Source organism: Lactuca serriola, chromosome 4, assembly GCF_051521515.1.
Source record: "Lactuca serriola cultivar US96UC23 chromosome 4, Lser_US96UC23_V15, whole genome shotgun sequence".
NCBI classification, from domain to species: domain Eukaryota; kingdom Viridiplantae; phylum Streptophyta; class Magnoliopsida; order Asterales; family Asteraceae; genus Lactuca; species Lactuca serriola.
In genome coordinates, this window is record NC_136411.1 from 17,754,943 (window position 1) to 17,766,995 (window position 12,053).

Below are 12,053 nucleotides of genomic sequence, written 5' to 3' on the forward strand. Positions count from 1 at the left end.
ATTGAACGTGTATGAATGTTTGACATGATTTTAATGTTAATATCAATTATCAATATATAAAATTATTAATGTCACATTTTTAAATGTTTTATATTTTTATTGAATGTTTTTTATTTTGAATGTGACTATGTGTTATCTCACTCCGAGTATCAAAGGTACACATTTTATTCTATTAATATAAGCTAGGTTACAAACATTGGTTCCAAGGACTCTTTTGTATTCTCCTTTCATTTTTATGTCATTATACTTTCGTCATTTATATTATTTTGAACATTATGGTTAACCAGTATTAACCATTAACCAAAAACGTTAACCGACAAAAACCATTAACCATAACCAATATTAACCATACCCAATAGCTACCAAAATGCATTAACCAATCATAATGGTTATGGTTCGGTTTCGACCAATAACCGAACCAAACCGCCCCATACACACCCCTACTCAAATCCTTGAGGATGAAGAAACAAATGCTCATGGTAAAGAAATCAACTTGTATGAACAAGTAACAAGTAACAATGGTCCCCGATGTACCCGAAAAGCGAAAGCTTAGAAACAAAAGCTATTCCAGTGCAAACGGCACCTGGTAAAGAAACAACAAATCCGTTGACAGTTGATGCTTTGCTAAAAAGGATAATAAAGGAGACAGCTACTCCTCTTCCACATGGAAAAATTAGCTTGTTGGTTAGTATAAGAAGTAACATAATAATAATAATAATTTTTATTTTGGATAGTTAGTTTTCTTGTAACTTACCACTCATCTGCAAATGCTCTTAGTGTTGTCATATATGCTTCCACACGCTGTCACATAAAACATAGGACAAAACATCAGACTCTATAATAAGCTTAGGAAATTAGGTAAGGAAATTAGGTACTAATTCATATTTTGTAACTTCAGCATGTGCAGTTAGATCAGTGTGTTTTATGCTCACCCCAGTACCATTGCAAGGGGCATCCAACAAAACCCTGTCTACTGTGTTATGTCCTAATACTTTTGGGAGCTGAAATCAAATAAAACAAAAGCAAATTATAAAAATGCCCATTGTTTTTCATAAGAGCTGCAATGTAAAAAGTTTTACCATCAGGAGAAGCCCTACAACAAGTAAATTTTTTTTTTTTAAATGTATTAAAACAAATAATGTATATAAAAGTGAGAGATTACAATTCCTTTTAAAAACTTTATACAAACTAAAAGTTTTTAAATCATTATTTGGAGATAAAATGTAAAAATATGATGAATATTTACGCCATGTCAACAATTCGTTCTTTCTCTTGAGGAGCAAGAGCCATTACAGGTAGAAAAGAGCTTGCACTTTGCACATGTAAAGAATAAGCAAAATTTATAATTTAAAATAAATAAAACTTTTTTAATTAGGAAATATATATATATATATAACCAGCCATGTATTCTGGAGTTGCACCATATGGCACTTAATGATCATATACAACCAAGCCAACCTGTTGTCATTGTTCAAGGGGCAATTATGGAAAAATTACATATTTTTATAAACAAAGATGATGAATGATCCTTACCTTTGACCACTTGCTTAATGGATCCAAGTTGATGCCTCTATTCAACAAAACACCAGCCAAATCATGTCTCCTTGTCTAATCATCATGAAAAAATGGAGCTACATTAGTATGATATCAAAAAAGAAAAATGATAAAAACAAATAATAATAAGTTTTGTTTAATTATAAAACTAAAAAAGATGATGGATTTGTCCACTCTTGATGAAATTGCATGTGTCATCCTCACCAACTTGAGACTCAAATATAATATCCCTGTAAAAGCAACAAACAAAAAAAAAATAAATAAACAAGTATCATCAGATATGACAGTAACTATGAAAGAAGAGGATGCATGAAATGGAACAGAAACAGAAACAAAAAGACTACCTTGGTAAGCATTTCCTGAGGTATGATTTTGGACATAGCCTGCAGATAGCAAACTGCAAGTCTTTCACTTTTTCATTTTCTGTTTGCTTACACACAAGAATCAAATATTTCCTTGGGTACAGCAACTGAAATCCCATCCTTATCCAAAACCCTACAGTGACAAGATCAACCGGGCCCGTGGGGTCTGGTTTACTTGACAAAAGGTGGGACCGGAACCTTGACCTTGACTTTGACCTTGGTTTGTTTGCCTTAATTTAACCCCGGAAACAGAAGCTGGAGCTTTGAGGTGGATCAAAACTGTGAAATCATCAACAGAAGTAAACTGAGGAACTGATGGGACCTCGATGTATGTTTTGACTGATACCCTTTTTAACAAAGACTTGTCTGAATCTGACAGGTTTTATTTGAATATTTAAGGTTTAACGGTTCATCATCGTTAAAACTGGTGGTTCGGGGTCCGGGAAAATCGGGGAGGTGGTGGTGACGTGGCAGGGGCTGTTTGGGCGGAGTAAGGTCATCACTGGATTGTCTTGTGACCAATTTACAGGGTTTATTCTTGTTCTTCCTAATGGAGGGCCGGAATTTGTGGGACCCAGTAATGGAACTGCTTTCCATTAATGTGATTCCCATGTTTCACATTTGAAGCAATACACTGGAAATGGAATGAATGTGAACATTCTGCTGTGAAAATGGCTTGTCCTTCTCCATGTTTCATTGAAGCTAAACATATTGTGCATGTTTTCTGTCATAAAACAACATATATATATATATATATATATATATATATATATATATATATATATAGTGAATCAAAATATAATGAGAATCAGATAATTAGCAAAAAAAGACATGAACTTTGAACACTTTTAACCTTCTTGAAAACTGTAAATAGCTCGAGATAAACAATTTCATACCAATTTCGACATCAAAAAGCATTTTGTTTGACATTTAAAAGTCAAAACAAGACTCTGGGTAGCAGCTACAAGACAATATGCAAGACAACAAAGAGGAACACAAACAACAACTACAACCCAAAACCAAGAAAAAAGTGCATTATAAGATGTCAAAGAAGACAGATGTTTGGTTGTGTTTGGATTTTCTTTCATCTTTCTTGATTCATGTATTTGATTACAAGGTTTATGAGGCCCAGAAGCTGATAGTCAACAAATGAGGCCAACCACAAGTCTAAATATTTACTTTTTCATAAAGAGGAATCATATCATCATATAGTGAAAAGGAAATGTAAAGCAGGAATAGTTGCTAAATTAGTTAATTTATTGAGAAAACATCTTTTAAGTGCCATGAGAGCAATTGTAATCGAATCAGCATATCACAAGTTCATATTGGCAAAGTCGACATCGACACTAAATAATATAACAAAAAATTAAATCTTGGAAAGTTGGATAGCATCAAAAGAACCCATTACCATACAAATATGTTCCTCTTTAACTGGAGCATATCCCTCAAAAAATGCATTTTTTTTCAAATGTTCACACACATAAAAATATTAAAAGCTTCACAAGAGTTCAATCAAGCATGATGCAATCAAATTCGAAAAATTAGGGAACTCTAATTTTTGTTTTCGGGTCCTTTTACGAAGTCGTTTTTTATTATATGCTGGTTTAAAACGAATATGGAACCCAGGGAACGAAAAACATACGAGTGATCACAAGAAAATAAGGATTGACCTTCAAACTCACAAAGGGAAGGGAGAAATTAGTGATATCGATATTTAAAACATGCGTTTGAAAAAAAAAATCATAATATTCTCGTTTCCTGTGTATTAGTGCTCCACTTTGCAAACTGCAAGTCTTTCACTTTTTCATTTTCTTGTTTCCTTGAATTGTTCTAGTTTCACCACTATTTTTGACCCTAATGATCATTACTCGCAATAACAGAAGACAATGTCCATTATTTACAATACCACTTTGCATTTCAAACCAGAAAATAAGGAAAATCAAAAGCATATATAGCAAAATGGCATGGCAGTAAGTAACATATAAGACACTGATTTGAAGGTATGGATGATATTTGTGAAGCTGGTGGCTAACGGTGGTTAGGGGAAAGCTTATTATGATTAGTGGGGTTGAAGAGAAAATGCTCTACAAATTCGACACTTGTCCCCTCCAAATCCCAGAACAATTTATCTTTACGTGCCCTCCAACTTGAATACAAATCAAATTTCCATTCAATATAGATAAATTTTTTGACTTAATGTACTGTAGGAAAAAAACTTACCAGATCAAGTGTGGGGGTTTGACGCTGAAGAAGTGGCGCTAAGATACATTATATGTAAAGATACATTATATAAATTATAAAAACAATAAAATTTCACCGGTGGTGAGGGTAGTGATGGTGGAAGCGACGGTGGTGGTAATGGTGGTGGTAACATTGATTATGGTGGTGGTGATAGTGGTGGCAACATTGGTAGTGATGGTGAAGGTGTTAGTAGTGGTAGTGGTGGGTGATGGTAGTAGTGGTGGTGGTGGCAATGGTGGTGGTAGTGGTAGTGGTGGGTGGTGGCAGTGGCGGCGGTAGTAGTGATAGCGGCGACAAGAGTGGCGGTGGGTGGTGGCGGTGACAGTGGCAGTGGCGGTGATGAGAATGAATGTTTTTCATCCAACTTTGGAAAGAATTCTTTAGAATTGGAATCCTTTTTCCTTCGAATTCCATTCTTTTCTTGCCAAATGCACCCTTAGTGATCATATAAGGAAGGAGAATCCACACTAACTGAAATAGTGATTTATAATGAATATTAAATTCACTACCTTATATCCAAATTTGATTATTTGATTAATAACCTAATTCTATTGAAAATGAAAATAAAGAGTTTAAGACGCACAAAAGAATGTAAGAGACATCAACAATGGTACAAATTTTCTCTCCAAGTTTTAAAAATTAATGAAATATGTGCTTCACTTACCAACTGAAACTTAACTCAGAAAATAGTTCATGATACCCAAATTAATTGTCAAGTTAATTAAAATATATAAAAACAAATTGGTAATAGTTGATAGTTGATAGTTGCGTTACCGTTATATCTTCATCAGTGACTCCAATCTCTAATTTGGAGACATAGTTTCACAGTAGATAATCTTCTAACCTAGTTGCCTTCTTCAATTTCATAAATTGATGATTAGGAAGCAAGTCAGAACCTACGCATAAAGATATCGACTCATACTAATTTGATTATTAACAAAATATGAAACTTTGACCAAAATGAATCCTTAAAAATATCCAATAGAAGAAACAACAAATCAAAATCAAAGAAAGAGTAAATCGGAAGGATTTGGTTAGGGTTAGGAGAAAAAACCAAAATACATAAAATAATCAAATTGAGGATTTAAAATCACAAAGAAGATGTTTGGAAGAGAAACGAGGGGACAATTCGGAAAATTCCTAGCAAAAATTAAAATTTACCTGATGGAGAAACTGTGTGCCGTCGCCGGAGCCATTGAGGAGTGTTTGGCAGAAAGTGAAAACGGGAGGGAGCGGAACCGAGACATAATCGTTCCTCGGAAAGTGCGTCGACCATGGTTGGCGCCAACTTGAACACCTCCGTCGCATTGAAAACCGAATACAACCTCAAAACCTGTCAAGCGCCGCATCTTTCCCGATTTAGGTTTGGACATCTATAGCCCATATTTTATCTCCACCTGTTGTGACCTCTTCTAAATCGATTGAAGCAATCCTAAAAGAAATTGGGAAAAATCAGCTAAACTTGATTTCTTGGTCAAAAGAGAAAAAGACTGAGAAATAACCAAGGAAGAGTACCGAAATCGCCGGTGTTGTAGACCTCATCGCCGGAAACACCGATTTTGTCGCCGGTAAAATACTCACGGATGGTTCGTATGGAGAACAAAATCGACTGTAAGGTGGAACATGTACAAGAAAAAGAAGTCGTGTGAAGCAGTAGATTTATAGGGAATGGCGATGGAGTCGGTGGGATTACATATCCAAATTATTCTTCAGATCACCCACAGTTTTGCAGCAAAATCAGGCTATATAAACAACAAAATTAAAGCGGTAAAACCAAAAGTCAGCCGGTGAAAAAAATAGAGAGCATTTAATTGGAAGCTAAGAGAAGCGGCGGAAGAAGCAGTGATTCTTGGAAAAAGCGATGACACCAATCGTAATGTAATTGGGCACCATCAGTCGGGGAAGCGGTGGTTCTGCTTATAGGACCAAGTTGAAAGGGCATTGGAAAACTAAATAAATCAACCAATCATAATAAAGAGAAACAAAAAAGGAATTGTAAGTATATTGTTATTATGGGTTACACATAACTACCATAGGTAAAACATAAAGTATACTGCATACATTGGTAAAAAGAATAAAGTATGTTGCTATTTCTTGATATTTAACCATGTAAAAAAACAAAACCAATGTGTGTTACCTGTTCAACCCTAAAAGGATGTTGTTGTGGCTTTCATCAGACTAGTGATAATTTGGCAAGTTGCCAAAAATAGATGAAAAACAATAACAATCATATGAGACAAAGCCTAAAAAAAGTAGCTTTCTTAACGTATTTTCTGTTATGAATTACCTCAAGAGGGGCACTATGGGGGCGGGCATCAATGGGAGGCATTTCGAGAGCTGGTGGTATTTGGAAACCCCCAAAGATTTCTCCTCCTTTCACTTTGACTTTGACTTTGACCATCTACAAGGCAAGATTGGTCACAAAAAAGTTGGGCAGACCGAGAGATTTTTTCTAAAACTTGATCCCAGGCAGGGTCGTGAGTTTTTTGCCTCTGCCTGTTGATTTGTTGCCCGCTGCCCAAATGATTGTCTTATGAAGTAGTATCTGTATCAAGTATCCTCTGAATGAAGATGAAGACGTTCCATTTGCAAGAGAGAGAGAGAGAGAGAGAGAGAGAGAGAGAGATGTTTGTTGGAAGCTCCAATGAAGACAAACTTCTTTTGAAAAGGATCTTCAAAGTTATTCACAGGAAATACATTTGTGTCTTCTGATGATCTGAAACAAAAACAACAATAATTTGTAAACATATCAGATATCAGATGCAGAAGACAAGGGCAAGATGGTTCATGTTGAAATAAATATTTAATATCTGTATTGTTAAATTTGAAAACCCATGGATCGAAAACGTTATGGAACCATGAAATGAGTACCAAAATTTCTCAAAATATTCTTTTCTTAGAGAATCTTTTCAGGGATTATTAGGATATAGTTATGATTATTATGCTCCTTAAGTGTATGACACTGACAGATAAATTTTAAGAAAAGTGATAAATTTTATTGGGGGTAACTTATGCTCCTTGAACATGGAAATGGTCATATCATAAAATGAGTACCATATTTTCAAAAAGATTCTATTTTTAAAGATTTAGCTTCAACATATATGACAATAGTTTCTAAGGAATAGAGAGAAATTTTGTCATGCTCCTTGAAAATGGAAATGAAAGAGACAAGGACAAAATGGTCATTTTCATAAAAGCGGTTGAAAAACTATGAACTAAGGACCAAAAATTGCAAAAAGATTCCCTTTTGGACCTAGACCACCAACCTGAAAATAACAACATGTTTAACTTCAGAAAGAAACTCAGACTCCAGTATAGAAGTAAAGAGGAGGGAATGCTAGACCTGAAATTAGTAGATCACAATTTAAAAAATCATAAATATATTTTGCCTTGTAGAATACACAACTGCAAAACATGAAAACCTCAGAGATGTTAATATGACAAATAAACAAAATGAATTAATCTGATAGAATTCTTATTTTCTTTCCATTGGATTAAAATGGAATTTGTTCCATTTTAATATATGTAATATTTTATGGCAAAAAGGAATTGTACCAGTGTCTAGTTAATATTATAAAGTTGCATTTTGTACTGTTTAAAATTGTTAAATATTGCTACCAAAAGAAATTATCATTTGATCAACCAACTTGTTTCAGCTTCTCCTTAATATGGTTTGACAAATGAAGAATCTCAGATGTCTGCACAATTAACAAATCACAACATTAGAAAGATAAACTGATATGAACATGTATGTATAAGGGAAAATTAGGCATGTTCAATCCATCTGTGCAACTAATAGCCAACTTCAACTAAAATTTCATATGTAGGAAGCCAAAATATTTTCAACATGACAAAAAATCAAAAAATTAAAACCAAAAAGACATAATAGAAATAAAAAAAAGGTACATTGTGTTAAGTGTGTGTTAATATGTTGGATTTCGAAATGTTAAAACTGAAAGTACAATATTATAAGTAGTTAAATTTTCAAAAAAAAAAATAGAATTACCTTGTCTTACTAGAAAAAAGAAATTAAAACAATGTCTTAATATGTTTGATTTTAAAAATGAAATCCATACTTAACGTAATTGGTTTGGCTAAAAAGTAACAATAATAAAATGCTTGTTCAAGCATCATAGCCGAATGAAGAAGATCCTGCAAAAAAAACAAAAAAAGGAAGTTTTTTTTTAACAAAATGCTCGTATATAATATTTTTATTCACAAAAGAGAATTGATTATTACCTCTTTATATCTATCGACCACCTGTTTTTAATGTTTCAATCTACCAAAGACCACACCATTTCCTGAAGTAATAAATAAGCACAAGTTTTAGGAAATGAGGGGTACTTCTGGAAATACACAAACAGGGTCATAGACTCATAGCTACCTGCATATCGCTTCAATGCTTTGTCAGAGCATGTAATCAGTGGATAGAAGGTGGTAATTTGATAAAGCAAGTTCATAATTTCGTGAACTTGCTTATTTGAAAAAAGAAATAATAATATTTTTAATCTGAAAATAAACACAAAAAACATTACATGATTAAATTTAAATCAATGAAGCTTCAATTTACAGAGACAGTATCTCATGAACGCTTTCGATCAATCATTTCTCAAAGTTACACATGAGCTGTTTCAAATCAAAAAATCAAATAAGGCTGACAAAATACAAAATACACATAGTATAGTATAGTATACATACATTATAATATTATATGTATATTCGCATCTGATATGAGTATTAAAAACAAAAAATGATTCTTATGCAATGAGAGATAGCCTTGATTAGCGCATACCTTGCAAGGGGGGTCGTGTTGATTGTGAAACTTGATTCGGTTCTTCATGCCACAACGCTTTTAGTGGAAACTTGAAAGATTAAGGAAGAAATAAAATGTTTTGTAATCCAAATAATACTCCATTATGGAACTTGGTTTGGTTCTAAATTCTAATAATAGACTTATGATGTCTTAATATGAAAAATAAAATAAGATTAAGTATAATGTTATAATTGGTAACCATGGTTAGTTAAACAAGTTTAGATTCTAAACTAAAATGTATTAAAACTACAGTGTCTTAAAAGGGTGGATTTTGAAAAAAAAAAAAAAGTTACGATTTGGAGTATAATGTTGCATGCAACTGGTTAGATTTTGGTAGTAAACTATCTTAATAATAAAAACTTTGAAGTTATATTGCTATAATTTGTATCCAAAACCAAACATGTTTAGTTTTTCAAAGTACGCTGACTCAACAAGAAAAAAAAATAATAAAATTACAATGAAAGAGAAATGTTGATAGATAATCAATAAATACATGATTGAACCTCATAAGTAAACCAACTACAGCTACAATATGTTAAACCTAACACATTCAGACCAAATGACTAATCCAACAGAGTTATTTTGCTAGTAAAATGCAAATCAATGAAAGAGAAATGAGAAAAATCATTAATTGCAATTTCTTTCTTCACTAATAATGATATCTTTCAAGAATTACTTAATTTCTTACATCTTACCTATCAATAATCTTTAAGTGCCCACAATCCTATATATATATGAATTGAATCCATCATTCTTCATCAATTACTTCTCTCCTAACAAAATCTTATAAATGATAATAATCATAAAAATCAACTCAAAATTCAGACGAGAAACTTTGAAATGATGAGGATATGTGAAGGTCATTTTCGTCTTTGTAGTAGCCTTGGAACACACACAATCGATCCCCTCACACCACCACAAGGGTATGGTTGACCATCAGATTTATATCTCATGGACATCCACAAACTTTACTTATGAAACATGAATAATATATACACATCAATATTTGTTTAAATGCAAGAAATACAAATGTGTACTTTTATTGATTAGCATCATACTTCCATTTATTCCTTTTATAGGCAGCATTGTACTTGGAAAAATCCATTCAATTATACCAATGCAGTCAAAATATTTAGTAAAGCAATTTCCATTGCTATGATTGGATAGATTTTTAAAAGTATGATGTCCTAACAAGAAAGATTACAAGTACAATGCTACAAATGCATAGAATTTTCATAATGCAATGCCTTTATAATAATTAAAAAAAAAAAAGTTGATATGCAATGTTGTAACAGTAGAAAGAATTTGAAGTACGATGTTGATTTAGAACAAGTCATGTTAGGAATAATATCTCTGGATGATAGATGATCTATCACGAACAAAATCCTTCAACTGATGTAATTGAGAAAAGTTAAAAAAGTTTATATTTATGGATAAAATTGTTTTTTTTTCAGACAGAACCTCACCCACATCCTCTTTGCTGAGCAAAAAGCCAAGATGCTGACCAGAAGAAGCATTAGACATCTGTCAAAAAATCCATGTCATTCAAGTTTCACTTTATGAAAAGATGGAAACAAATTGTATCACATGAAATGCACTAACATTCAATTCCCATGGATTTGGTTCATGATCAGAAGCAGGGGTAACTGGTTCATGTTAAAAAGATCCACGAACTTATTGATAGGATATGTGTCATTTGAAAAAAAAAACAACCAAATGGTCTGCACATTCATTGTAATTAAAGTCATGTAATTTAAATAGGAGAATGAGAAACAATGCACTTTAAAAACTTACATGTAATAGATGATCAAAGGCTTCATGGTCTGCAAAGGATGATACACTGCGTACAAATTCTTTATTGAAAAGTTGGAACCATGTTGATACAAAATCAGCTTGAGAAGTTGCAGGGGCAAGTAACTAAAAATAATTTTAAAATGATAACATTTAAACTCTTAGAAATGTGTGTAAAAACTTACAGATGGGTATAGTTTCTACTTCTATATATAGGTGATGGACGGCTCTAAGTACAAGTCTGAATCCTCATTGTTTCCTGCATCAGCAATAACCAATTTTAAATCAAACAAGTAATACTACATGGCTAAATTGGCTAGTAAACAAGTTACTTAATAGGAAAGCATTGTAACATGTGATGAATGTAAACAAATAAATTCATACCTCAACATTTGGTTGTCCAACATATGATGCATACAACATTTGCAATTTGAAGCCTATAAACAATATGGATGTTGGTGTTAATCCAAACCAGGTCAAAGCCATGTATTTTATTCAGGGGCAATTCAGTCTTTTTGTTAGGAGTAATGGAGTATGACCAAGTAAATAGCCACGTTTGGCTCCAGAGAGTTAGTAGGCAGTAGATGCAGTCTTTCTAGGATAATTATATAAATATCCTTGTAATCGATTGATCAAAGTATCAGAATAAAACACAGAAAAATTGCCCTGCATCTTCTCTCTCTCTTTTACTCTGTTTTTGTTGTGTGAAACAGGGCGTGAACCAACAATGGAAAGGCTTTTCATTATTACCCTATTAGACATTTTGCATGTATTAATATTAAGTAATTAACAAAGTACAGTTTGGTTTCTTAATCTTCAGAAAATTATGTACCATGAGGAATCAATCTATGTATTGATAAATGTGACAGATTATGTGACCCTTATAATAACCCGTGATGACAATGTTGTTGTTAGCCATAATTGGTTATTCACAAAAAGAGATTTGAGTAATACATTCGTGATCTGATCTCATAAAATTGGTTATTCATAACAATACATTCTGAAACAAGCGTACCAGACACGCTAAATCAGATTTTACAGAGAAAAAAATCAATAAAAAGATCAACAAAACTATAGAAAAACTATGTGGTTTCCTTATGTTTTTAAGTTGCAATACAATTTGTGCAATTAGAAAACCAGAGTTTACTGAAAAAAAAAAAAAACGCAACTATGCTTCTGTTTTTCTCTTATCGATACATACAGAGGAGATTACAGCATCTGAAATACAGGAAACCCTAGAGAACTAAAATAAAAGGGAAAAGAGAAAAATGATAAAGAATGAAAACTTACAG

The 12,053-nt window shown here is 32.7% G+C and overlaps 1 long non-coding RNA gene across 9 annotated transcripts; it reads right to left on the reverse strand.

Annotated features, from left to right (window-relative positions):
* Positions 1-309: 309 nt before the first annotated feature.
* LOC145101101 (uncharacterized) lies at positions 310-6,075 on the reverse strand. 9 transcript variants are annotated; one of them, XR_013705463.1, is made up of 9 exons: positions 5,673-6,075; positions 5,319-5,589; positions 4,932-5,012; positions 4,137-4,628; positions 1,899-2,640; positions 1,534-1,784; positions 933-1,001; positions 755-801; positions 310-657 (listed from the first exon to the last, which is right to left on the reverse strand). It is a non-coding gene; the product is annotated as an uncharacterized LOC145101101 (long non-coding RNA). The 9 variants fall into 9 exon arrangements; XR_013705460.1 differs by having other exon boundaries at positions 4,932-5,053; XR_013705465.1 differs by lacking the exon at positions 4,932-5,012.
* Between the last annotated feature and the right edge of the window lie 5,978 nt (positions 6,076-12,053).